At 41.9% G+C, this 27,714-nt stretch overlaps 1 protein-coding gene across 6 annotated transcripts in view; it reads left to right on the top strand.

The window, feature by feature from the left end:
• STON2 (stonin 2) overlaps positions 1–27,714 on the top strand; it is a 150,985-nt gene that overhangs the window by 95,860 nt on the left and 27,411 nt on the right. Inside the window, exon 1 of one of the 6 annotated variants that reach the window (XM_082617189.1) lies at positions 10,904–17,407. The exons of the other annotated variants lie outside the window; for them this stretch is intronic. The gene's annotated coding sequence lies outside the window, so the exon portion shown is untranslated. Of the gene's footprint in view, positions 1–10,903; positions 17,408–27,714 lie in introns of those variants that run through there. 6 annotated transcript variants of the gene reach the window in all.

The following is a 27,714-nucleotide window of genomic DNA, read 5'->3' as shown; positions in this document are numbered from 1 at the left end:
GCTGCTTGTAAGTTTTGGAGATTAATCCTTTGTCAGTTGCTTCAGTTGCAAATATTTTCTCCCATTCTGAGGGTTGTCTTTTGGTCTTTTTTATGGTTTCCTTTGCTGTGCAAAAGCTTTTAGTTTCATTAAGTCACATTTGTTTATTTTTGTTTTTATTTCCATTTCTCTAGGAGGTGGGTCCAAAAGGATCTTGCTGTGATTTATGTCATAGAGTGTTCTGCCTCTGTTTTCCTCTAAGAGTTTTATAGTGTCTGGCCTTGCATTTAGGTCTTTAATCCATTTTGAGTTTATTTTTGTGTGTGGTGTTAGGGAATGTTCTAATTTCATTCTTTTACATGTAGCTGTCCAGTTTTCCCAACACCACTTATTGAAGAGACTGTCTTTTCTCCATTGTATATTCTTGCCTCCTTTATCAAAAATAAGGTGACCATATGTGTATGGGTTTATCTCTGGGCTTTCTATCCTGTTCCATTGATCTATCTTTCTGTTTTTGTGACAGTACCATACTGTCTTGATTACTGTAGCTTTGTAGTATAGTCTGAAGTCTGGGATCCTGGTTCCTCCAGCTCCATTTTTCTTTCTCAAGATAGCTTTGGCTATTCAGGGTCTTTTGTGTTTCCATACAAATTGTGAAATTTTTTGTTCTAGTTCTGTGAAAAATGCCATTGGTAGTTTGATAGGGATTGCATTAAATCTGTAGATTGCTTTAGGTAGTAGAGTCATTTTCACAATGTTGATTTTTCCAATCCAAGAACATGGTATATCTCTCCATCTGTTTGTATCATCTTTTATTTCTTTCATCAGTGTCTTATAGTTTTCTGCATACACGTCTTTTGTCTCCCTAGGTAGGTTTATTCGTAGGTATTTTATTCTTTTTGTTGCATTGGTAAATGGGAATGTTTCCTTAATTTCTCTTTCAGACTTTTCGTCATTAGTGTATAGGAATGCAAGAGATTTCTGTGCATTAATTTTGTATACTGCTACTTTACCAAGTGCATTGATTAGCTCTGGTAGTTTTCTGGTAGCATCTTTAGGATTTTCTATGTATAGTATCATATCATCTGCAAACAGTGACAGTTTCACTTCTTGTTTTCTGATTTGGATTCCTTTTATTTCTTTTTTTTCTCTGATTGCTGTGGCTAAAACTTTCAAAACTATGTTGAATAATAGTGCTGAGAGTGGACAGCCTTGTCTTGTTCCTCATCTTAAAGGAAATGTTTTCAGTTTTTCGCTATAGAGAATGATGTTGGCTGTGGGTTTGTCATATATGGCCTTTTTTATGTTGAGGTAAGCTCCCTCTATGCCTACTTTCTGGAGGGTTTTTATCCTAAATGGTTGTTGAATTTTGTTGATAGCTTTTTCTGCATCTCTGGAGATGATCATACGGTTTTTCTCCTTCAGTTTTTTAATATGGTTTATCACATTGATTCATGTACATATATAGAAGAATCGTTGCATTCCTGGGATAAACCCCACTTGATCATGGTGTATGATCCTTTTAATGTGCTGTTGGATTCTGTTTGCTAGTATTTTGTTGAGGATTTTTGCATCTATGTTCATCGGTGATATTGGCCTGTAGTTTTCTTTCTTTGTGACATCTTTGTCTGGTTTTGGTATCAGGGTGATGGTGGCCTTGTAGAATGAGTTTGGGAGTGTTCTTCCCTGTGTTATAATTTGGAAGAGTTTGAGAACGATAGGTGTTAGCTCTTCTCTAAATGTTTGATAGAATTCTCTTGTGAAAGCCATCCTGGTCCTGGGCTTTTGTTTGTTGGAAGATTTTTAATCACAGTCTTAATTTCAGTGCTTGTGATTGGTCTGTTTATATATTCTGTTTCTTTCTGGTTCAGTCTCGGAAGGTTGTACTTTTCTAAGAATTTGTCCATTTCTTCCAGGTTGTCCATTTTATTGGCATGTAGTTGCTTGTAGTAATCTCTCATGATCCTTTGTATTTCTGCAGTGTCAGTTGTTTCTTCTCCTTTTTCATTTCTAATTCTATTGATTTGAGTCTTCTCCCTTTTTTTCTTGATGAGTCTGGCTAATGGTTTATCAATTTTGTTTATCTTCTCAAAGAACCAGCTTTTAGTTTTATTGATCTTTGCTATTGTTTCCTTCATTTCTTTTTCGTTTTTTTCTGATCTGATCTTTATGATTTCTTTCCTTCTGGTAACTTTGGGGCTTTTTTGTTGTTCTTTCTCTCTTTAGGTGTAAGTTTATGTTGTTTATTTGAGATGTTTCTTGTTTCTTGAGGTAGGATTGTATTGCTATAAACTTCCCTCTTAGAACTGCTTTTTCTGTATCCCATAGGTTTTGGGTCGTCATGTTTTCATTGTCATTTGTTTTAGATATTTTTTGATTTCCTTTTTGATTTCTTCAGTGATCTCTTGGTTAGTGTATTGTTTAGCCTCCATGTGTTTGTATTTTTTACAGATTTTTTTCCTGTAATTGGTATCTGGTCTCGTAGCGTTGTGGTTGGAAAAGATACTTGATATGATTTCAGTTTTCTTAAGTTTACCAAAGCTTGATTTGTGACCCAAGATATGATCTATCCGGAGAATGTTCCATGAGCACTTGAGAAGAAAGTGTATTCTGTCGATTTTGGATGGAATGTCCTGTTAATATCCATTAAGTCCATCTTGTTTAATGTATCATTTAAAACTTGTGTTTCCTTATTTATTTTCATTTTGGATGATCTGTCCATTGGTGAAAGTGGGTTGTTAAAGTCCCCTACTATGATTGTGTTACTGTCCATTTCCCCTTTTATGGCTGTTAGTATTTGCCTTGTGTATTGAGGTGCTCCTGTGTTGGGTGCATAAATATTTACAATTGTTATGTCTTCTTCTTGGATCAATCCCTTGATCATTATGTAGTGTCCTTCTTTGTCTCTTGTAATAGTCTTTATTTTTAAGTCTATTTTGTCTGATATGAGAATTGCTACTCCAGCTTTCTTTTGATTTCCATTTGCATGGAATATCTTTTTCCATCCCCTCACTTTCAGTCTGTATATGTCCCTAGGTCTGAAGTGGGTCTCTTGTAGACAGCGTATGTATGGGTCTTGTTTTTGTATCCATTTAGCCAGTCTATGTCTTTTGGTTGGAGCATTTAATCCATTTACATTTAAGTTAATTATCGATATGCATGTTCCTATTACCATTTTCTTAATTGTTTTTTGGGTTTGTTATTGTAGATCTTTTCCTTCTCTTGTGTTTCCTGCCTAGAGAAGTTCATTTAGCATTTTCTGTAAAGCTGGCTTGGTGGTGCTGAATTCTCTTAGCTTTTGCTTGTCTGTAAAGGTTTTAATTTCTCCGTTGAATCTGAATGAGATTCTTGCTGGATAGAGTAATCTTTGTTGTAGGTTTTTCCCTTTCATCACTTTAAATATGTCCTGCCATTCCCTTCTGGCTTGCAGAGTTTCTGCTGAAAGATCAGCTGTTAACCTTAATATGTGTCTTGGCGCGTTTCTCCTTGGATTTATCCTGTATGGGACTCTCTGTGCTTCCTGGACTTGATTGACTATTTCCTTTCCTTTCCTTTCCCATATTAGGGAAGTTTTCAACTATAATCTCTTCAAATATTTTAGCAGTCCCTTTCTTTTTCTCTTCTTCTTTTGGGACCACTATAATTCGGACGTTGGTGCGTTTAACGTTGTCCCAGAGGTCTCTGAGACCGTCCTCAATTCTTTTCATTCTTTTTTCTTTATTCTGCTGTGCAGTAGTTATTTCCACTATTATATCTTCCAGGTCACTTATCCGTTATTCCCCTATTGATTCCTTCTAGAGAAGTTTTAATTTCATTTATTGTGTTGTTCATCATTGTTTGTTTTCTCTTTAGTTCTTCTAGGTCCTTGTTAAACGTTTCTTGTATTTTCTCCATTCTATTTCCAAGATTTTGGATCATCTTTACTATCATTACTCTGAATTCTTTTTCAGGTAGACTGCCTGTTTCTTCATTTGTTTGGTCTGATGGGTTTTTACCTTGCTCCTTCATCTGCTGTGTGTTTCTCTGTCTTCTCATTTTGCTTAACTTACTGTGTTTGGGCTCTCCTTTTCACAGGCTGCAGGTTCGTAGTTCCCGTTGTTTTTGGTGTCTGCCCACAGTGGGTGAGGTTGGTTCAGTGGGTTGTGTAGGCTTCCTGGTGGAGGGGACTGGTGTCTGTGTTCTGGTGGATGAGGCTGGATGTTGTCTTTCTGATGGGCAGTACTGCATCCGGTGGTGTGTTTTGGGGTGTCTGTGACCTTATTATGATTTTAGGCAGCGTCTCTGCTAATGCGTGTAGTTGTGTTCCTGTCTTGTAGTTGTTTGGCATAGGGTGTCCAGCACTCTAACTTGCTGGTTATTGAGTGGAGCTGGGTCATAGCGTTGAAATGGAAATCCCTGGGAGAGCTTTCGCCATTTGCTATTATGTGGAGCTGGGAGGTCTCTGTTGGACCAATGCCCTGAACTCGGCTCTGCCATCTCAGAGGCACAGCCCTGACACCCGGCTGGAGCACAAAAACCCTGTCAGCCACATGGCTCAGAAGTAAAGGGAGGAAAAAAATAAAATAAAGTTATTAAAATAAAAAATCTTAAAAATTAAAAAGTAATTTAAAAAAGAAAAGAAAGGAAGAAGAGAGCCACCAAACCAAAAAATAAATCCACCAATGATAACAAGTGCTAAAAACTATACTAAAAAAACAAACAAACAGGAAGACAGAGCCGTAGGACAGATGGTAAAGGCAAAGCTATACAGACAAATTCACACAAAGAAGCATACACATACACACTCACAAAAAGAGAAAAAACAAAAAATAATATATATCTATATATATTTAAAAAAAGGGAAGAGAGCAACCAAGTTAATAAACAAATTTACCTATGATAATAACCTCTAAATACTAAACTAAGAGAAACATAAGACCAGAAATAAATTAGATGCAGACAGCAAACCCCAAGTCTACAGTTGCTCCCACAGTCCACTACCTCAATTTTGGGATGATTCACTGTCTATTGAGGTATTCCAGAGATGCTGGGTACATCAAGTTGATTGTGGAGATATAATCCGCTGCTCCTGAGGCTGCTGGGAGAAATTTCCCTTTCTCTCCTTTGTTCGCACAGCTCCTGGGGTTCAGCTGTGGATTTGGCCCTGCCTCTGCGTGTAGGTCACCTGAGAGTGCCTGTTCTTTGCTCAGACAGGACGGGGTTAAAGGAGCAGCTGATTAGGGGGCTCTGGCTCACTCAGGCCGGGGGGAGGGAGGGGTTCGGATGCGGGGTGATCCTGCGGCTGCAGAGGCCAGCATGACATTGCAACAGCTTGAGGCGCACCATGTGTTCTCCCAGGGAAGTTGTCCCTGGATCACGGGACCCTGGCAGTGGCAGGCTGCACAGGCTCCCGGGAGGGAAGGTGTGGAGAGTGACCTGTGCTTGCACACAGGCTTCTAGGTGGCTTCAGCAGCAGCCTTAGCGTCTCATGCCCACCTCTGGCGTCTGAGCTGATAGCCACAGCTTGCGCCCTTCTCTGGAACTCGCTTAGGCGGTGCTCTGAATCCCCTCTCCTCGTGCACCCCAAAACAGTGGTCTCTTGCCTCTTAGGCAGGTCCAGACTTTTTCCTGGCCTCCCTCCTGGCCAGCCGTGGTGCACTAGCCACCTCAGCCCAGCCTAGGGCTTAAATGGCCTTGTATACCTTTTATTGCTCCCTTGGAATCCAGCCCAGTCACCATAGGGACAACTCCTTGACTCGCTTTCTGTGGCGCTAAGACCCTTGTCACCCCAGCTGATAGTGATCTTCTACCAGACATGTGAGTGAAGCAGTCCTAGACCAGCCAGCTGACCTTAGAACACATGAGTGGGTCCAACAGAGATCAGACAAATGGATCCAGATCCATAGACTCATGAGAAATAATTAGTGCTTATTGTTTAAAGCTACTGAGTTCTGGAATGGGTTATCATGCTAACAGTAACTAATGAATACATGTGGTCATCTGGAAATACTCCCTCTGTGTTCACTTTTGGGTGTTTTAATGTCATCACAGATGCTTAGTGCAACTCAACGTAAGAGATTCAGTCATTGGATGGAGAGGTTCTATTAGGTGGGTGCATGGGTGGGGTCCCAGTGCTGATCATTATCAGCATTACTTTGAGACTTTTTTAACAACACAGACACCTGGGCCTTGTGCCAGAGTGTTCAACTAAATATCTATAGATGGGAACCAGAAATCTATAATTTAGAAAGCTCTGGTGATTGGCTAAGATTGAAAACCAATAATCCAATGGTCTTGTCAATTCCTTCCATTACTAAAAGAGGTTATGATTCCAGTTCATCTGTACTTAGGCAAAGAACACTCAAGTGGTTCAGAGTTCACTACTGACTTGGTGTACTTCCAGCTGCATAAGTAAACTTTATAATCAACTTTGAGCTAAAGCACATTGACCTGGTCTTAGATCAGAAAAAATTCACCGGTGCAGACTGATGGTGGCTGGAATTGTGTATCATTCATCATTGCATCCCCTGGGACTTAGAACATGGTATGGACTCCATGAATAAATCTTGGGCATTAGGGATGTCATAGGACCCTGCTTTGAGGACCTTGTTGTGTAATGGGGGGAAAAATCAGAGATCCATTACTTGTTATGTGTTAAGAAAACAAAGCAAAAAAACAAACAAACAAGCAAACAGTGTTTTAATTCATAAATTACAGGTTAATTTTTGCTCTGGTGAATGTATCAGTTAGTTGTTGATACATTAATGCTGAGTTACAAGCAACCACAAAATCTCAGTGGCATACAACAATATGCTTTTATTAACCCCCATGACTGTAGGTTGGGGTGGGGAGAATCAGCTGATCTTGACTGGGCTTACTCAGGGGTGGCTTTACTCCACATGTCCCTCATCCTCCCCCAGGACCCGCTGTTAGCTTGGGCATGTTCTTCTCATGGTTGATGGCAGAGATACAAGAGCACAAGCCACAGTGAGCAAACTCATTTCAGTCCTCTGGTTGTGTCATTAATCTGTTAACATCCTGTTGGCCAAAGCAAGTCAAGTCACATGGCCAAGACCATTGTCAAAGGTCAGGGAAATATATGTTTTCAGGGAGAAACTGTAAAGTCATGTGGCAAAGGACATGGATACTGAGAGGGGTGAAGAATTACAGCTATTAAAAGTAAGATTCCATAGTGGGGGAGCGGCATATGAGGGGGGTTGTACTTTCTCCTGCTTAGAAAAGCTGGTGAAATCATAGGTAGATCCCAGAGTAACCAAGAGGCAGAAAGTGTCCATCTTCTGAAACTAGCCTGTTCCTTGTAATGTGGAAGTAAGCATCAGACTCTTTGCTACTATGATCTAGCCAATGGAATTTTAAAGGGAAAACAATTCCTGCAGGTACTTCAAACTTGATAGACGCAGACATGGCACTGGAGTTCCAACAAAATGCTTCCATTTCCATTCTTGCTCTGTCCTCCAAAACGTCAAGGGTTTGGGTCACTGGGCTTGGCTGTGTATTTCCAGGATGGGCATTATTTGGGTGGAGTCATTAATTTATTGATACATCACACCATATCCCTTTGCTATCATCACTTTTTTCTCAGGCAAACAGAAACCAGTTTCCATCTAGTCTGAACACTTGGGACCTTTTCCTTTTTGACTGAAATGAAAACGCACAATGTAAAAGTTGTGAGTTAAGTTTTATTTGGGGACCTTACTGAGGACTATAGCTTGAGAGACAGCCTCTCAGATAGCTCTGAGGACCTGCTCTGAAGAGGTGAGGGAGGAGCCAGGATATATATGACTTTTTTTGATGGAAAAAAACTTGTAGTCAAATATCCAAAGATTACTGCTAATCACAAAGAACAGACATCTCGAATGATTTTAGTGTTTTTCTATGTATGGGAAGATGCAAGAATCTGGGGTCATTAAATACTTTTCTTGGGCTTCCCTGGTGGCACAGTGGTTGAGAGTCCACCTGCCGATGCAGGGGACACAAGTTCGTGCCCAGGTCTGGGAAGATCCCACATGCCGCGGAGCGGCTGGGCCCGTGAGCCATGTCCGCTGAGCCTGCGCGTCCGGAGCCTGTGCTCCACAACGGCAGAGGCCACAACAGTGAGAGGCCCGCGTACCGCAAAACAACAACAACAACAAAAAACTTTTCTTAAATATACATCTTAACTATATAGGGGCCAGTATATCCAGAATGCTTCCTGTTTTTCTCCATTCTGAATTCCCCTCAGGGTTCCCTGTCAGTGGATGGCTAGAGTGGCCAGTGACCTGATCCTTGTAGAAGTGGATTGGCGTGCAACATTCTTTTCTTTACATCCCAAACCCTACTCCAGTGTTGCAATGGTTAAAAGAGATTTGGGTGAATATCCCTTCCTGATGGCCCATTTTCCCTGATGTGTTTCGTGAAAGGCTTATACCCTGTGCCTCTGGTTGAAGCCAGTGTTCTAAAAGATGATTGAGGTTCTCAGGGCAGAAACCCTGTTTTACAGCACTACTAAGAATGATAACAGAGTACTTTATTTCAGGCATTGCTGTTGGTCCATGTGCCTTTGGATCTATGTGGTATATCAGATTTACCTTTGAGGAAACTGAGGTACAAAGGTTTATGTGACTTCCCTGAGACCGCATCTTACTAGCCAACCGAAATTAGTAACCTGTCTTCTTGGTTTTTCAGCTTTTGCTTGGCAGTCCGATCGATGCTGCCTTGTTTCACAAAAAGCATATGAGGGTATCATTACCTACCGAGTTTATCCTCCTAAGATAACCTGCCTTCCTAGTATTTGTGCTCCATGGGAAACAAGGAAGTCTAGCAGGAAGGTATTCAGTAACATGAGATTTTACACCACAAAGTTAGGGAAAGTAGGCTGGATTACAGGTCATTTCTAAATTTTATTTCCTGAGGTTTCTTTGTTACTCTCTCGACCAGAGAAATAAATTGGGGTGAAGGCTGTTTAGAAGTCCTCCCAGGGTTCTTAGGACTGTGCTTCTTTCATGTATTTTCTGAGCCCTAACCTGCTATTTCTGTTCCCTGGTGACAGTTCAGCAACTGCTCGCAATGTTCTCCAACAAACAATCCTGTTTCTATTTTATGTGGAAAACTGATTTGATTAAATAACTCATTTAAACTAATGTTTTGTAGGAGGCATGGTGTGATTGGAATATAATTTCTAGTGGTATTTTGTCATGAACACATGTAAACAATCAAATAATTGCAGTTTTCTGCTGCAACTAATGTATAAGCTGGTTTTCTTGGGTAGGTTTTTTCCATTCTGGTGATGGCTTTGCTGAAAACTGGTGCCTCCCATGTAACACTGATGTTGCATCGTATATTGTTATTTGAGCAGTGATTTAATATCTTATTCCTCCTCTTAACACCAAGGGCCATGTTTGCATTGTTTGCCACTGAAAACCTAGGAACCAGCATAACAGAATCTAAATGAATGAATGAGTGAGTGAATATTAAGACTACAATATCCAGCTCCTAGAATAATTTAGGATTCGTCCCAGGTGGCTCTGCCCCTGAAAAGGGACAGCGAAGGGTTAATGTTCTCTTTGGGAGCTGGTGGGATTTGGATATGAATCTCTGCAGAGCTGCTGGAAGCACATTCTTTCTGCTACTATAGCAACAGGTTGAGAATTCTGCGGGCATTGTCGCCTGCCTACTTTGGAGATGCCTGTGTGCAGGCGACTTCATTGTCTGGGGGACAACTGTTTTTTTCCTGTGATGTTTCAATGAAGCAGCTTCTCTGCAGGGACAAAGAGGCCAACACAAAGCAGGGGCTAAGAATCATGGAAAGGCAGAGAGAGATCTTGTTTTGATTGGAACATTTCCAATCTTTTGTCCCCTGAAGAGGTGTGAGGAGGGGAAGGAATTGACATTTAATCTGTAGTCAGTAGAATCTTTTTCTCCCTTCTTAATGAGGCCTCTCTTCTGAGAGATATCCTCACCCCACAGCATTTGGAAGTGAAGGAAGGACAACCTAACCGACAAAGAGAAGTGGCAGTGTTCATTTTTCCTTGGTGTAGTGGCATCACAGAGAAGAAAGAAAATAGGGAAGCTGCTGAGAAAGGCGCTTAGGTGGTGTTGACTTCCCACGAGGTTTCACAGGCACTTAAAAAATGCTCCGTCTGTCACTCAGGGCTGCCACTTGTCATCTCAGGGGTGGTGTTGATCAGAGTTTAGTGCTAATTGTAGTTCTCACTGGGCTAATGGATGAAATCACTAGACCTTAAATATCAACTTTGGATTGATTTATCACATTGCCCCATTGCTGTTACCACTTCTACATCTTGTTTTCACTTTGCATGCAGATGGGGAAATCTGTCTGGGTCACTCTTTGTTCCTGATTTACAAATAGCTTTTGGTCAAAAAAACCTTGCACAATATCAAGCCATTCTTCAGAAGCAGCGCTGAGTTCTTTTTATTAAAAGTTCAATTTTAAAAACCTTTTATCCCCAACCCACTACATACCATTTGAGTATGGGATAAGCCCTCCATCTTTATGTCTCAGAGTCCCATCCATCACTGCTTTTAAGTCCGTTGTGGTCACTGAAATGCCAGTCTTGTTGCCGTGTAGTCCACAGCGTGCTCCAGGGAGCTCTGGGCTGGGAGCCAGGAGCCCAGGGTCTAGTCCTAGCTGGAGTGGCCTTGGGCAGCTCATACGAGGCTTTGAATTCTATTACATGTTAAAATGAAAGATTTGGTTGACATTCCTAAGATTTCTTTCATGTCTCTCCCCCACACAAAAAAAGTGGTACTCCAGTTGTTTTAGAAGTAGAAAAGCCCTTTGCTTTGTCGACCGTCTTATAATTTGCAACTCCCTTAACTCCTACTCAGACTTTGGATTTCTGTTTCAGTGTCCCTTCCTCAAGGGAGCCTACTCTGACCCCCAGGCTAGATCAGAACTGAGCATATGTTCCCTGATAGTGGTTTCTTTTCTTTCACCACACTTATCAAAGTTTGTAGTGATCTATTTCTCTCTTTCTTTCTTTTTTTCAATTAATTTTCTCTCTTGTTATGAATCTGAGGGCTCTCTGAGGCAAGCACCCAGTCTGTTTTGTTCACCACTGGTTCTGTATATTGAAGCCACTCACTAAACACTGTTGTGTGGCTGACTTAGGCTCTATGGAGAGTGCAAGGTGATTATATCACAGTCTTTGCCCTCAAGGGTCTTCAGATTTACTCTCCCTGTTTTTCTTCTCTACCATCCCACTCCACACCCAAACTGTGCTTCAAGAAATTAAAACAAAACCAAAAACCCTGGGTTCTGGTCATTGATCTGATCATTTGATAGGTTTTCATTTTCCTTGATTGGACCGATTAGCCTCTTGTGTCACAATCCATGAAATGGAGCAAGGCCTTGGAAGGAGATTTTAGAAGACAGTATAAAGAATGGAAGTGGTGGACCAAAAAAAGAAGGAAAGAAAGAGAGAGAGGGAGGGAGAAAGATGAGGAGGAAGAGGAGGGGAAGATAAGAAGAGCAGTGAAAACATGGGCTGTGTCTTTTTTTTTTTTTTTTTTTTTTTGCGTACACAGGCCTCTCACTGTTGTGGCCTCTCCTGTTGCGGAGCAAGGCTCTGGATTCACAGGCTCAGTAGCCATGGCTCACGGGCCCAGCCGCTCCGCGGCATGTGGGATCTTCCCGGACCAGGGCACGAACCTGTGTCCCCTGCATCAGCAGGTGGACTCTCAACCACTGCGCCACCAGGGAAGCCCCTGGGCTGTGTCTTTTTATTTAATTTGCCAGTAAGTGTCTTTCTTTTTTGACTGCCAGGCTTTACAAGCAAGGACAAGTTTCTTAAGCAGAATTCTTACCCGAAGTGTTGAGTAATGGTACAAAGAGGTTGCCACCAAAAGGTGATTATAAATACATGAAAAGTTGACTGGACTCCAGAAATCTCTTTGCCTTAAAAACCAGAAAGGTACTAATTTTCAAAAGGATTGGCGGTTCCTGTAGACCAGTACAGTTATGATCAATACAGGCCAATGCATCATGAAACCAGAGCTAGCTATTGCATGATTAAACAGCCAGGGGCAATTTGATTTTAAACAGCAAGCCTAGTCTAGATGACGCCAGGAGGGAAGAGCAAGAATTCCTTAGGTTGGAGGTGTGATGGATGCTCATCAGCCAGGTACAGGAGGCGCTGGGGGTGGGAAGAGATTGAATTAGAAGATACAACTCCTTTTGGTCTCAGTGAGTTTGCAGTTTGTAGGGGAGGCGGCTTCAGGAAGTTTTACTAATTAAGTTTCAGTAGAAAGCATGAAATCAGGAGCTTCAAAAAGCCAAAGCAGCCTCAATTTATCTTGAGAACAGGTATAGAGAGAGCATATGGGTGGGTGAGACAGGTAAGGTTTCTCTTCTGATCCTCTCCCTAGAGAGTTCAGCTTTAATGGCAAAGGACAGCCTTTTCCTGCAGAGTTGTCCCTGCTTCCTTTTCTCACCAACACTCACAGACACAGAGGGTGTCTGTAGCCTGCCTTTTATGCTTGGTCCAGTTGGGAGCTTAAACCCCAGCCAGACTGTATCCGTCCCAAAGCCATTTCAGGAAGAGAATGACTAAAACAATCACATGATCTCTCTTCTTTATGGGGAGGAAAGAATGTGAGCTGAGAATGCAAGGAGTGCCTGTGGCTTTGTGCCTACACTGCATAAATCCTACACACACACACATCCATTTTGTTCATTCACGGACTTCGGCGGAGATAATATGGTATGCCGTGTTGGCCAAAGACCAGGCAATAACTGTGTTGGGATGACAAGCGGCCAAGCCGTAAGGCTCGTGTGTCTCACTGGACGATATAACTTGACCACTCCTTCATTTACAAAAAATAGACACAACAAAGATTATCTATGGGTTATGGTGCTTTCCTATCTGATGTCTCCTGGCTCGTTAGTTCCAGAGAAGGTTGGCTATAAGGAGTCTCTTGGTTTCCTAGGGATTTGCCTTTTTCTAGAGCTGCCAGGAACAAATACCGCTTTAACAAAATTCTTCACAAAGCAAACCCCTTGTTTTTAGTTTCGGTGTTTTCAGCCCCTCTTCGATCTCAGCTCTGCCGCTTCCTAACTGGACACCTTGGGCATTTTATTTAACCTCTGGGTGCCTCATTTTCTTCCTCTTTTATGTGGTATTGATAATAGTATCGCCCTCATAGGATTCTTGTGAGAGGCAAATAAGATCAACTAAAAAAAGTTTTTTCACTGTGCCTGGCACATAGTATGATTTAAAAATTATTATTGTTTTTAATTCCATGAAGATATATTTCAGCTTTTTCTCCTTTGCCCCTCCAGAATTAGAAACACCCCTTGACATTTGGTGCTTCTCTGCATCAGGGTTTTATCCCAGTGTTGGGGGAGGGGAGGAGAGCAGAGCAGAGATGGTTGGGCAGGGATGGGGGTGATGGAGACCTATGCCCACGTTCTTCCACTCTCTCCTGTTCTGCTGCTCTGTCCAGTATGCTGTTCTGCTTCTTTAACTGTTGATTGATTGGTATAAAACTAGGTACAATATGTAAAGGAATACAAATTCAGCTCTATCTTCCAAGAAGTGGTAATCTCAGTTACAAGCTTGCTTTCTTCTGTTCCCCAAGTGCTTTACGTGCACTTGCTGTTCCACCCAAATGCATGCACTAATGCCTGACACATAACAAGCACTCTAGGGATATCAGTGCTACCAGTTGACTTGATCATGGGAGACAGAGGTAGTCGCCGAACCATTTGGTGCTTAGAGGAAAACACTTTTAAGAAGTTAAAGAGTGGGACTTCCCTGGTGGCGCAGTGGATAAGACTGCGCTCTTGGGCTTCCCTGGTGGTGCGGTGGTTGAGAGTCTGCCTGCCGATGCAGAGGGACATGGGTTCATGCCCCAGTCTGGGAAGATCCCACATGCCATGGAGTGGCTGGGCCCATGAGCCATGGCCTCTGAGCCTGCACATCCGAAGCCTGTGCTCCACAACGGGAGAGGCCGCAACAGTGAGAGGCCCGCGTACCGCAAAAAAAAAAAAAAAAAAAAAAAGACTCTGTGCTCCCAACGCAGAAGGCCCTGGTTCAATCCTTGGTCAGGGAACTAGATCCCACACGCGTGCCGCAACTAAGAGTTCACATGCCACAACTAAGGAGCCTGCGTGCTGCTGCAACTAAGGAGTTGGCGAGCCGCAACTAAGGAGACCTGGAGCTATAACTGAGGAGCCCACATGCTGCAACTAAGGAGCCCACCCAAGTGCTGCAACTAAGGATCCGGTGAGCCACAACTAAGGAGCCCTGGAGCCGCAACTAAGGAGATAGCGAGCCACAGCTAAGGAGCCCGCCTGCCTCAGCTAAGTTGCCCGCTGCAACTAAGACCCGGTGCAACCAAAAAAAAAAAGTTAAAGAGTAGGTCAAGTATCAAACTTCCCGAGCCACCCAATCTCTCGGGACTTTTCAGGCCTGAGAGGAAAGGATGTGAATTACTGGACCAGGAAGAAAGGCACAGGGGAAAGGAAATAGATTTCCTGTTCATCTTCACTGTGAAAGAGCTGTCAATACAATTTGGTTGAGTAGCATGACCAGGACCCTGAGCTTCTGTAGCCCTAGTTTCCTGGCCTGCAAAATAGGGGTGATAATCAAATATTTAGATTATATGTATGTGTGTGTGTGTGTGTGTGTATATACACACACACACACACACACACACACATACCTATGTACAGCACATGGCTTTAAGGCCAGGCATATAGTAAGTGCTCAATAAATGTTTTCCATGATTAGCTCATGAATAACACCTGGATACTTAGCTATTTAGAGGCCAGTTAGACTTCTCAGTCCTATATAACTTAGACCTCACCACCTGCCGCTGAGGCTGCCATTACTCACCTGTTGACCACAGAGGTGCTCTATCTGTCTGCAGCTCTGGTTAGTCTTGACAGTTCCTAAGCTGGTATTGAATGACCCATTTTGAGGGTTCACAGCTATTTTTCTATCACTGCCATAGATGAGGGAGAAAGAGCATATGACAAGCAGGCACATCACACGGTGAGCAGACAGCTCTCTGGTAATGACTGCAGGATGGCACTGTATATTTTTATCTTTAACATGAATTAATATTTTATCATTTCTTTTATTTGTGATCTCATCAAAGCAATGTCATATTCTTTGTTCTAGTCGAAGGGAGGTGGCTTACACTGTTTTCTTTCACAATAAAAAAGTAGAAGAATGGATATGAATTACAGGGTTTTAAAGACAAGGCAAATTCAGGATCATCTAATGCAAACCCTTCACTTTACAGATGTGGAAATTGAGCCCTATGGGTATTAAATGAATTCTCCGAGTGGCAGGAGGACAGGACTTCCAGCCGTAATTCAGGCCCTGAATATGTGGCCTCTTGGTTTATCACTCTTCCAAAGTGACCATGGACATAAAATGATTTGAGAGCCATCATTTTGAAATGTGAGTGTGGTCATCAGTGGGGGATTCTCAAACAAGATGACACCTTTGACCCAGTCTCTTCCTGTCTTTGGCACATTATCCCTGACTCTCTGTAGGAAATATACATTTACCTATTATGTGAAAGAGGCAGTGATGACAAAGTGAACAGTTCCTGTTTTTCCCTCTGAAGGATATCTCCTCCACAAACCCTGTGCCCTTAGATACAGTCATGATCAAAGCAGAGCCAGATCCCTGAGCTTCACACATGGTCCAGGGGATTGATGGTTCCACAGTGGAACGTCATCCTCCAGCTCTGCAGCTTCAAGAAAGTGTCAGATCTACAGAGCATAAGACCCAGATATTTATGAATAGATTTTCTCAAGGATAATTGATTAAGGGATTATTTTGTTCTTTTAACGAAGTAAAATTGTATGACATATGTAGATAAATAAAAAGGTATAGAGAATGTATTTCAAGAAAATATACATACATTGAAGCTATAATAGCAATTGCTCAAAATTCAGGATTCAGAAAATTCTAGAATTATCCAGACTAGAACTAATTTTTCTCTCAATCTATAGATTATTATCTTCCTCATAGTTCAGCTCCAAATATTTGGCATCTCTTTTTGTATAAAGCCAATAATAATAGTAATTTGTATTTATCAGGCAACTGCTATGTGCCAGACACTGTAATAAATGCTTTTTATGAGATCTCATTTAACTTGCATAGTACCGTGAAGTAGGCATGAGTTTCCTCATTTTATTGATAAGGACCCTAAGGCTCAGGGGTCAAGGTAACAAAATTTTGTGGGTGTTTTGATGACTTATTTCTGTTCCCACAGAAGCAGAGCAGAACAAAACTTTAGGCAAACACCAAGGAAAGGTTGCTAATCCAGTTGCTGAACCAAATAAAGTTTTTCTACCAGAAGACCAGCTTGTTCTCCCTGGCTAGCACTACGCTAGAAACCAGCCCTTCTGAACTCTGAAATTCTGATTTTTGCTTATTAAATCAGCCTTTTTGTCCCCAATCCTCCCAGAGTCCCTCACTGTATAGGTCCTTGGGTAAAACATGTCTCTGGGTGAATCTCGTTGTCCCTTGAGAATTTCTGTTTCCTCCATCAGTTCTTTCGTTTTTCCCTTCACCACAGTTAACCTGTCTTCACGGCCCGCTTCACCTCCCACGAGTTGCTGGAGATGAACTCAGAATTAGAGCATGAGTGGCTAGGCCTTGTCGGTCACCAATAAGCCACCTGTGAATAAATATCCCAGCTTTAGTACATGGATTCTGTGATTGTGTTTTGTGTGCTCAGAGTCCTTTTAAAAATAATTTCTGGGTCTGAGCTGGGTTACATAAATCCAGAGACAGTTTAAGTCTTGACACTCACAAATGACTATGCTAATGCGTAAAAGTTGTACACTTCTTTTCGGGAAGTCCTTTCAGAACCAATTCACATTCCATAAACAAAAGTCATTCTCCTTCCTTAGTCATAATAATAAAAGTTAAAGATATAATAGCTTCAGTTACATTATCTCATTTACCAGCCACACCCATCAGATAGACTGCTAGCCCCCCCCCTTATTTTTTTATTGAAGTATAGTTGATTTACAACGTTATATTAGTTTCAGGTGTACACCATGATGATTCAGTATTTTTATAGATTATACTCCATTTAGAGTTATTACAAAATAATGGCTATATATCCCTGTGCTATGGAGTATATCCTTGTTGCTTGTTAGTCCCTTCTGATGCATAAAGACATTGAGGCTCAAATAGACTGTTTTGTATTCAAGATGACACATCAGCAAGTGCCAGAATCCAGATTTCTCTAAAAGTCAGTACTCTTAACTGCTATGTTGCATTGTCACTCTTTTAAAAAGGAAATAAATTTATAGAAATTTACTCAACAGCTTTGACTCCAAGTGAGTTTTGACTGTTTTGAAAAATCAAACCCAGTTGACCTCGAGGAATAAAGATTTGCCACCACTTGGGTCACGCGGAAGACAGCACCGCACGTTCTGAAAACACTGCCCAAAGAGGTAACCTGGAATGCCTAATGTTATAATTACTTCAGTGCAATACGTGTATGGCTTACCATTTTAGACTCATTTGTAGTTATAACTTCTGTTTCTTTTTTTACTTTAAATTAAAAAAAATTTTTTTTAATTTATTTTTTTAACATTTATTTATTTATTTGGTTGTGCCGGGCTTAGTTGTGGCAGGCCAGCTCCTTAGTTGTGGCATGTGAACTCTTCGTTGCGGCATGTATGTGGGATCTAGTTCCCTGACCAGGGATCAAACCCGGGCCCCCTGTGCCAACAGGGAAGTCCCAGTTTGGTTTTTTAAAACCTCTCTTGTTAATGTTGGCCTGTGCTCATATTTTGTGAAATGTGAACAGTCTAAGAGAGCAATCGCTGAGATGATTCCCCAGATACCCTTCCAGTTTTGTTTTGTTTTTGCGGTACGTGGGCCTCTCACTGTTGTGGCCTCTCCCGCTGTGGAGCACAGGCTCCGGACGCGCAGGCTCAGCGGCCATGGCTCAGGGGCCCAGACTCTCCGCGGCACGTGGGATCCTCCTGGACCAGGGCACGAACCCGTGTCCCCTGCATTGGTGCCACCAGGGAAGCCCACCCTTCCAGTTTTAACAGTGTTTCTGTAGATTGGCTTTTCAGGATAACTTTGGTTTTTAGAAGTGCTCCTTATTTAAACAATATTCCAACCAAAGTATCGTTTGCTCTTCCATTTAAATTATCAGTGCTCGTTATTATACCTACCAGCTAGAAGAGATAGTAATTATCATGCTTAGGCACAGCTACAGAGCTGCCTTTGCTTGATAATTTGTTAAGGGGTTCATGCCCTATTGTACCTTTTTATTGTCAGCTTTACTGGAGAATGTCCAGTTTTAGCTAGATTTCTCCTTCTTCATTTCCCTAAGAGCCAATGAGTTGAAAATGCCATTGTTTTTCCTAATGTGGTGAGCGTCAAGGCAGAGCCAGCTCTGGGATGCCAGAAAGCTCATAGCTTTCAAAAATTATACTGTAATCATGAAAGTGTGTGAAACGGATCAAGCTGTACTTCTCTGCTTAGTGCCATATCTAAAAAGAGAGAGAGCGAAGAAAGGAATCGATGGGATTTTTTTATTTGCAAGCAACAGAAGTAGATTCTGGCTAATTACAAATAAAAAAGGAGGGTTTATTGAAAGGATATGGGGATTGGGGAGGAGGGTGTGCTCATAGAATTGAAGGAAAGGCTAAGAAATCAAACCGAAAAGCCAGACGCAGAAAGGACAGGAGCTAGAACAGCACTTGGGTCCTTGACAAGGACTTGCAGATGGTTTCTTCCAGTGCTACCATTGTCATGAGTGAATGATAACCATCTTCAATTTTATTTTCAAAAAAGAGTCAAATTCCAGGGAAAGGGCTTTGCAGTGGCTTAGCTTAGCTCATGTGGCTACAGGAAGGCAGGGAACCTTGACTGCTAGTCCCACTAGGGAATCTCTAATGAGGCAGTCCCTAAAAAAAAGCACATGTTAATTAAACAAGACCCCAAAAGTACTAACTATAAAGGAAAAAAACCCTGATAAATTAGACTACATTAAGACTGTCTGTTAGTCAGTAGATATTATTAAGAGAGTTAAAGGTAAGCCACAGCGTGAAAGAGGATATTTACAATAGATACATCTGACAAAAAACTCATATCCAGAATATATAAAGAACCTCCTACAAATCAACAAAACAGCAGACCACTCAATCGGCAAAAGCCTTGAAAAGGTACTTCACAGAGAGGATATCCAAATGGCCAATAAACATATAAAAAGATGTACATCGTCACTTGTCATCAGTGAAAGCCCAATTAAAGCCACAATATGTTGCAACTACACATCCACCAGCATAGCTAAACTGAAAATAATGGACAATATCAAGTGGCAAAGATGTAGAGCAACCAGAACTCTCAAACACTGCAAATGAGAATGTAAACTGGTGTGGTCACTTTGCATACTCAAGGACAGAACAGTTCCACTCCTGGGTATGTACCCAAGAAAAATACATGCGTATGCCAACAGACATTAAGAATGTTCACAGAAGCACTAGCTACAGTTATGCAAATCTAGAATCTATCAACTGTCTAATAACACCAGAATGGATAAATTATGTCACATTCACACAATTGAATACAACACCAAAACACACATTAATCATACCATGTGCAACAGAATGAATGACTCTCATGAATATAAAGAGGACATACTGTATGATCCATTTATATAGTTTAAAAACAGGTAAACTAATGTATGGTGTTAGGAATCAAGATAGTGGGTACCCTGGGGGGGTATTTAGTGACTGGGATGGGGCGTGAAGGGGTCTTCCGGGCTGTTGGCCATGTTGTCTCTTGATCTAGGTGTAAGTTACCTCAGTGTCTTCACTTTGTGAAAACTTGTTGAACTTTAAATGTGTGATTTATGTGGTTTTCTTTCTACATGTGTTTTATACTTTAGGACACAATTTATGAAAAGGGGACAAAATCATGAGAGGCCCCCAATCTATGCATGCCCTGGAGTAATGATGCCTGAGTTTGAACCTTACTCCATCCCTCCCTGTGTGACCTTGGGCCAGTTACTTCTTTATGCCTCAGTTTTGTCATATGTTAAAGGGAGATGATTGGGTTTTTGGGAGGATTAAATGAAATCAGGTAAAGTGCTTAAAACAGCATCAGATGTGTGTAGAAGGCAGAAAATAACTGTTAGGTACATGTATTTTGGAGTAATTGCTCCATACTAGATGTGCTAGGGGGATGTAAAAAAGTATAAAAGCCCTGGCCTCAAGGAATTTATAGTAATAATTAAAAAGACAAGATACGTAAAGGAACAAATAGTTGACACTACAAGAGAGTACTGGGAAATTCCAGATGGGTGGTACACATAAGAAAAACCTAAGGATCCAATGGGAGGAGAGATTGTCGTCGAGTGTTCTGGGTAAAACTCATACAGAGTTGTGAGTGTATTGGCTACCTTTGGAGGAGGGGAGTGATGAGAAAGGAGTACAGGGGACTTGTTTCCTATCTGGGCGGTGGTTACATGAATGTGCTCAGTTTGTGAAAATTTATTTAGTTATACACTTATGCACACCTTTCTGTATGTGTATTCTGCTTCAAGTATGTGGAAAGGGCATTGGTTTGAAACCTGGTGAAGTATTTGACGTCAGGCCAGTTACTTAACCCCTGTGAATTTCATTTTCTTACCTATCAGCTATGACTATTACCTCCCATAGGGCTGTCCTGAGGATTAATGGGAACAGTGTATACGGAACACCTAGTCCAGAGTGGAACGATAAAGTATTTAATGAGCCTGATCTGCTCATTAACGTAGAGGGTGACCTGTGTTAGGATTTGGAGCCTTCATCTGGGGTTTATTGCTTTGTTGGGGGAATGACCTCATGTCATTATTGTTGCTGTGAATGGAACCTGTCACAGTGCGCCAGTGCGGTGGTACAGTGACTCATCTGCTGGGACAAAGGGCACTTCTGCGTGTCAGAGCCACCGCTTGGCAAGTGTCCCTCACCACCACCGCTGGCTTCCTTTTCCTGTGTTTAGTTACAGCCACACCTGCAAGTGAGAGTGCAGCGCCTGGTCTAGGAAATGTTTACCGAGTGCCTGCTGAGTGCCAGGCGTTAATGGTAGATTCTGATGGAGCATGGAACAGTGACTAAAAACAGGGCTGAAAGTGAAATAAAATAAAGCAGAGGCCTTGCCTTCAAATAGCTTATGGTCTAGGAACAAGACGTGTTTCTTCTCAAAGCTTTTTTTCCCTTCTCTTCTGATATCCTCCACTCACTTAGTACATATTCTCATATTCTCTCTCTCTCTCTCTCTTTGTGTGTCACACACACACACACACACACACACACACACACACACCCTTCAGTGAACCCCATGTACACAGGCTAAAAGCCATTTAACTTGGCCTCTATCCAACAAAACAATCCACTCTTAGCATATATCTTTCCCTTGGCTCCCCCCAGACTATAGACGACCATGCCTTACATTAGTTACAGTAACAGAAATGACCATTTACTAGGTGTCCACTATGCACAAGGCGCTGTGCCAGGCACCTGTCTACGTGATGTAACTCTCACTGCATCCTGCAGGGCATCATCCCACTTTATAGGCGAGGAAGCTGAAGCTTGGAGAGCTCTACGTAACTTGCCCAGCGCTGCCCACAGCCGCTGTGCACTGTGATGCTCTCTCTCCATGTGCCGTGCTCCTTGTAGAGTCGTCTGCAGTGTTTGCCCCGATGATTAAACCATGCAGACACCCTTCTGCGTCAGTTTGTCAGTCAGCTGTGCACATATAAACCCGTGTTGTTAGGAGAGGTCGGCACTGTGATCGCTCTTGCTGTAATTACTCTACTCTGACTGGAAATGTCAATAAAGAGCTGGTCAGCCTTGCAAACAACTTTTTTTTTTTTTTTTTGCGGTATGCGGGCCTCTCACTGTGTGGCCTCTCCTGTGGCGGAGCACAGGCTCCGGACGTGCAGGCTCAGAGGCCATGGCTCACGGGCCCAGCCGCTCCACGGCATGTGGGATCTTCCCAGACCGGGGCACGAACCTGTGTCCCCTGCATCGACAGGCGGACTCTCAACCACTGCGCCACCAGGGAAGCCCCCTGCAAACAACTTCTGAGCTCTTGTTTTGTAAATGCCTGAATGTTCAGCTGCACTAACCTGTGCGCTGTGCCACCAGGAAGGATACTGGGCCTATTGCATTATCTATATTAAAATCTTGGATGCAGGCACCACGGGAAGAGCCTCTGTGTATTGAAAAAGTTCTGCCATTTTGGTCCTTTCCTTACTGGGCTGTCTCTCTCAGATTAATTTAATACTTATTGCTAACCCCTGTTCTGGAAATTTGTAGGCCAATAGGGGTATCTGATGCAGATTAAAGTGAGTGTTGCTGTGAGCTGGGCACAGAGGAGACAGCTGATAAAGTGCATGTTCTGAGCGGTTTTGTGCAAAGAGGCACAGTGCAGAGTGGCTGCTACTCCCACTGGTCCGAATGTTTCTGGGTCCCAGCCTCTGACCTTCCATAAGCCAGTCTAACTGAGACAGCCAACTCTACTTTACCCACAGTCTCATATATTGGGGCTCAGGTCATGTTCAGATGAGGAGAAAGGTCAGAAGCCAGCAGATTGCCATGGGTTTAAGACACAGTCTTAAGCTTTTCAGTCTCAGAAAGTGAATCATATTCTTGTATTGAGAGGTGAGACTTTCTGGGATTGACACAGATTTACAGCAGGAGATGTATATTAGCAAGATGACTGTCACCGGTGATTTGTTCCAAAACTAAAAGCTACTGTGAATTGAGTTTCTTCTGCATGTGCTTAGATCTTTACAGGTATTACTTCCAGTTCTCACAACAACCCTTCAAGTTGTTGGGTACTCACATTTCACAAATGTGAATCCTGAGCAGGCGTCTTAGCCAGGTGTATTTAGTTACAAATCATGTCCTTCCACTCTACCTCAGTGCCTGAAGGCATTCTGTCTGTTGTTACATTACCAGCTCAGATGTTTGCCAGATTGGCTTCAATCAACTCTGCAGAATTATCAGTCATTTCCCTTTTTGAGTATATACAGCACTTTGCATATACCTGTAAGAACACTTTGTGTTAATTTGTAATTGCTTTTACTGCACCGTAAATGGTTATCTGCCAGTTTCTTCTGCTAGATTCTGAACTTCTTTAAAAAAATTTTTTTTCTAATTAAAGTATAGTTGATTAACAATGTTGTGTTAGATTCTGGTGTACAGCTGGACTCTGAACTTAAAGGTAGTGACGGTCTTATTTTTTTTTTTTTTTTCATGACAGGCCCATCATATTACCTGGCAGTATCTGTAGAGGAAGGACTGGGTCTAGTTTTGCTAACATTGTATCCTCAGCACACGCTACACTGCCTGTCGGCAAACAGTATGTGCTCAGTAAATATTGAATGAACTAATATAATCTTGGAGATTACTTTTCCTCTATGAATCTTTTTCATTATTAAAAGAGGGATAATAGTATCTACTTTATAGGGTTGGTATGAGATTAAATGAATGAATGAAACCAAGGTGAGCGATGGTGTGTTAGGACTCTTAAGATTCAGACGGTGGTTTAATGATTCATTATGCTGCTGCATGTCTAAATAGTTCACTTATGTTTATCACTGTAGTGGTGTTTTGTTATCACACTTTCTAAGCCATTCTAGTGGATGTGTAGTATCTCATTGTAGCTTCATCTACCCTTCCCTGGTATCTAATGATGTTGAGCACCTTTTCATGTGTTATATGGCCATTCATATAGCTTCTTTTATTCCCTTTCATTACCTTGCTGCGATGCCTAAGGACTCTAGTACAATATGGAATAGAGTGTTGAGCTTGGATGAAAGCATTCAATATTTCACCGTTATGATGTTAGCTGAGCTTTTTGCGATACATGCCCTTTATCAGATTGAAGAGTTCTCTTCCATTCCTAGTATGCTGAAAGTTTTTATTACTAATGGGTATTAAATTTTACTAGATACCTTTTCTTAATTTTTTGAGATGGTGTCACAGTATATTCTTGTACAGCACTATTCTGTGCATGTATGGATAACTTTCATAATATTCCTGAGAGGTGAAGAGGAGTTGCCTAAGAGGACGGAAGTCCAGGCATGTATATGAAAGTGACCACCAGATCCTAGTACTGTACATGGTTTAGTGTCACATGACAGTTAACTTTTGAACCCTTCTGGCTGTTATTTTCATTTTCTCCTTCATCAGCCTTCATAACAGCACAGATGTCTCATATTTGGTGGTAAAGGTGGAACTTGGGGTGCTTTTTATTATTTTTTTCACTTTTCTGTATTTTGTAAATTTTCTTCAATGGACATGGATTATTTGTGTTTAAAAAGAAAGTTTTTAAACTTCTGTGTAATTAGATTATGAATAGTAGACTTTAGACTCACTCCTATCAAATCTTTCTGAAATTATATCCAGGTCACCTTTGATTGGTTTTAGGTGTTTCCTAAATCTCTGAGAGCAGCACATTCACAAACCATTTAGTGGTGGATGACTAAACTCTTCTTTGTTGATCCTTTTATCATTTAATTTCAGGAGAGGCTCATTTTTCCCTCTGTCCCAACATTGGGTTCCTAGATGAAGTCCCTAGTGCAATTCAGTTCAAAAGGCTATTATGTAGCGTCTCTCCTCTAGGAACTTACTGGCCATATTTGGAAAATAAACACAAAGAGATCCTGCCTCTGTGTGTGCTGTGATAGAGGTATGGACCAGGGACTCCAGGCCTGCTTGGGAGTTGAATGACTTCCAACAGATCAAGTCTGAGTGCGGCGTGACTTTGCCCAGAGGTAACTCTTTCTCACCTTGGCTTTTAAATTCTGGCATTTTTGTCTGTCTCTGGAACAGTGAGGCTTTAGAGGCCTGGAGCTGGAGAAGCCTCCTTCAGACCAGACTAAGAATGGCAGCCCCAGGATGTTGAATAGGGACCAGAGAAAGGTTGTTATTTCAGCGGCTGGGCTTTGTTTTTGTGGAGCAGGAAGTCATTATCTGCAGAGTCACAAATCCTTGAGAGTTCATTTCCATTTCCGGAAAGGGGAGTGTCACTTGTCCGTCAGCAGTTAGAGGAGCTTTATCACCAGAGTTACCAGGCCCCACAAGGAGCTATTCTAAGTCACTGTCCTGTCAAAATAATCACTATTTTTTTTTCTTTCTTAATCACAGGCTCCTGATACAGGGAGTGTTTTCTGCTTTTTATCAATACTTAATGTACCTACTAGCGCATATCAGTTATTTTCATTGCCTTATGTTGATTGTTAAAATCAAAACTTTTATACTAAGACAAAATAAAAAACCCAAACCCTCAAAATGAAGAAATCATTACTCTCTTTCTCTTCCTTTCATCAGTAATAATAAAAATAATTTAAACTGTAGAGCATGCCATATTCTACAGATGGCAATCGCATGCATTCACGTGTCTCATTTGGTCCTCACAACCGTACTGTGGTAGATAGACTAGATTATTATTATCCTCTTTAAAAGCGAGGAAACTGAGACAGAAATTGGGTTACTTGTTCAAGATTAGATAGTTCTAAAGACACTGAGCTGCAGTATACGGGAGGGGTCAAGCTGAGGGTTGTGAATTCGAACCTCCGGGGTTTAGATCCTAACGCCACCACTTGCTTGTCTGTGACAGTGATTTAGTCATCTAACCTCTATGCCTGTGTCCCCATCAATAGAATAGGGATAATGGTAGGAGCCACCTCATGTAGGTGTCTCCAGGATCAAATGAGATGGTTTTGGTACAGGCCTAGGCAGAGCACCTGACAGTTGATACATGACATGTGATATGTGACTGGTGAGTGTCAGCTTTGCCACTGCTGTTGTCTTGGAGGTGGTGGCCATGGTGAGCTATTATCCTCTCTCCTTCCAGCAACCTCTCCTGCCCTAAAACCCAAAGTCTACTCCTGAAATCACCAGAGTACTCCAGACACACTCCAAAAGTCCCCATGGGCTCTGTAGGGTTAGATAATCCAATCCCAAATTAAATGCTTTGAAGAAAAACTAACACCATAAAGATCTCTTTACCTGACTCAGTTTCTCCCAGATTCTAAAGACAGTTTATACCTGTCTCCTCATACACACTCCTAACCCCTCTTTTTTTTTTTTTTTTTTTTTTTTTGCGGTACGCGGGCCTCTCACTGTTGTGGCCTCTCCCGTTGCAGAACACAGGCTCCGGACGCGCAGGCTCAGCGGCCATGGCTCACGGGCCTAACTGCTCCACGGCATGCGGGATCCTCCCGGACCGGGGCACGAACCCATGTCCCCTGCATCGGCAGGTGGACTCTCAACCACTGCGCCATCAGGGAAGCCCCACCCCTCTTAATCTTAATCAGAAATCTTAAGGATTTAGAGTACATTCTTCCTCTTTAAATATTTTTGGGACTATTTATTCTTTATTTGCTAACAACCTATATTAAATCCATGCTGACTAGTGTATTTACCACAGTCTGCTCTTAAAGATAGGATGGCAATTCCTATGCTATATGGCATGCTTTTAAAAAGTCTTTGAGGCAGCAAACCTCAGTGTTTTAGGTTGTGCGCCCCACCCTATGATGTAACTGAGGTTCTGGCTTAGAGGTGGGCTGATGCTTCTGGCTTTATGTCCTTCACTTGACTTCTGTCATATATGCAAAGAAGAAGAGGCAACAAGTAACCACGTGTACCGATCAGCCGGCTGTGTGTCCAGCTGCAGAAGAGATTCATTATGACCCCCAGGAAAGGCCCTCAGTGAGGACACAAAGGTTACTGTTTTTACAGAATGGAAGGCAGCATGTTTGTCAACATCTCTGTGTGTCACAGTGGGGCAAGAAGCTTTAGGCTTGGAGATAGAAGTCCTAATCTCATTACCTCATCCCTGTCTACTGTAGTCCCTGACTTTAAATGTCAACAGGAGTCAAATTTACTTCATGAAACAAATCATCAGCATTGATCATCCTTCATCCAGTGTCATACTTTCTTATTACTTTCCTGCATATCCCCCGATATGGAATTTCTGCATATCCCCCCTGAGGCAGCTAGACATTGAATATATGAACTGGAATTAATATATTTTCATGCTCTGCAGTTCAAACTCTTTTAGCAAACATAATGCTCATACTACCAGCTCTGTCAGACCCTGCCAACAATTACTGGCACTTACGTGTTTTGAATGGTGTGCCATGAAAATTCTCATCTGAGAACATTAAGCCAAAACACCTAGGCCCTAAAACTGCATATGCAGAATAATCCCTACTTTGTAGAGAGGTGTGTGTTCGTGAATGTGTTATGTGCAGAACGAGAGAGCTTGAAGGAAGCACACTGTGATGGTGACATCCATCATCTCAGGTGGCAGCAAGATTCAGGTGCTTTCAATTGTCTGTATGTGTTTCTGCACCATCCAAGTTTTCTAAAATACAACTTCTTTCTTAAAATTATCAAAAAGTTTTACCTTCTTTGTATTATAGAAACAAAATTTATTTACTTTAGAACTTGGTGACTGAAACATTCATGAAAAATGGTTTGTTTTAAAATGAACTCACATGGGAGGACATTAGGTTCTGTGGGCCTTAAACCTTGAGTTGTCCCCAGCTGAGGCAAAGAACACTCAACCTTGCTCCCTGGGACAGTTGGGGAGCAAGTCAATTAAAGGACATCTATCAGTTCAGGATGTATAAAGGTATGAAAGTGTTCTTGTCCTTCTACTTTCCTCTGTTCTCTAGTTACTTGATTTCATTTCCCTTCTTAGAAACACTTAACAGTTTCTGGGAGACTTTTGAAAAGGC

Source organism: Mesoplodon mirus (assembly GCF_964341445.2).
Source record: "Mesoplodon mirus genome assembly, chromosome: 4".
In the NCBI taxonomy this organism is placed as follows: domain Eukaryota; kingdom Metazoa; phylum Chordata; class Mammalia; order Artiodactyla; family Ziphiidae; genus Mesoplodon; species Mesoplodon mirus.
The sequence above is the reverse complement of the archived record's forward strand: the minus strand, read 5'-3'. Positions and strand labels throughout refer to the sequence as shown.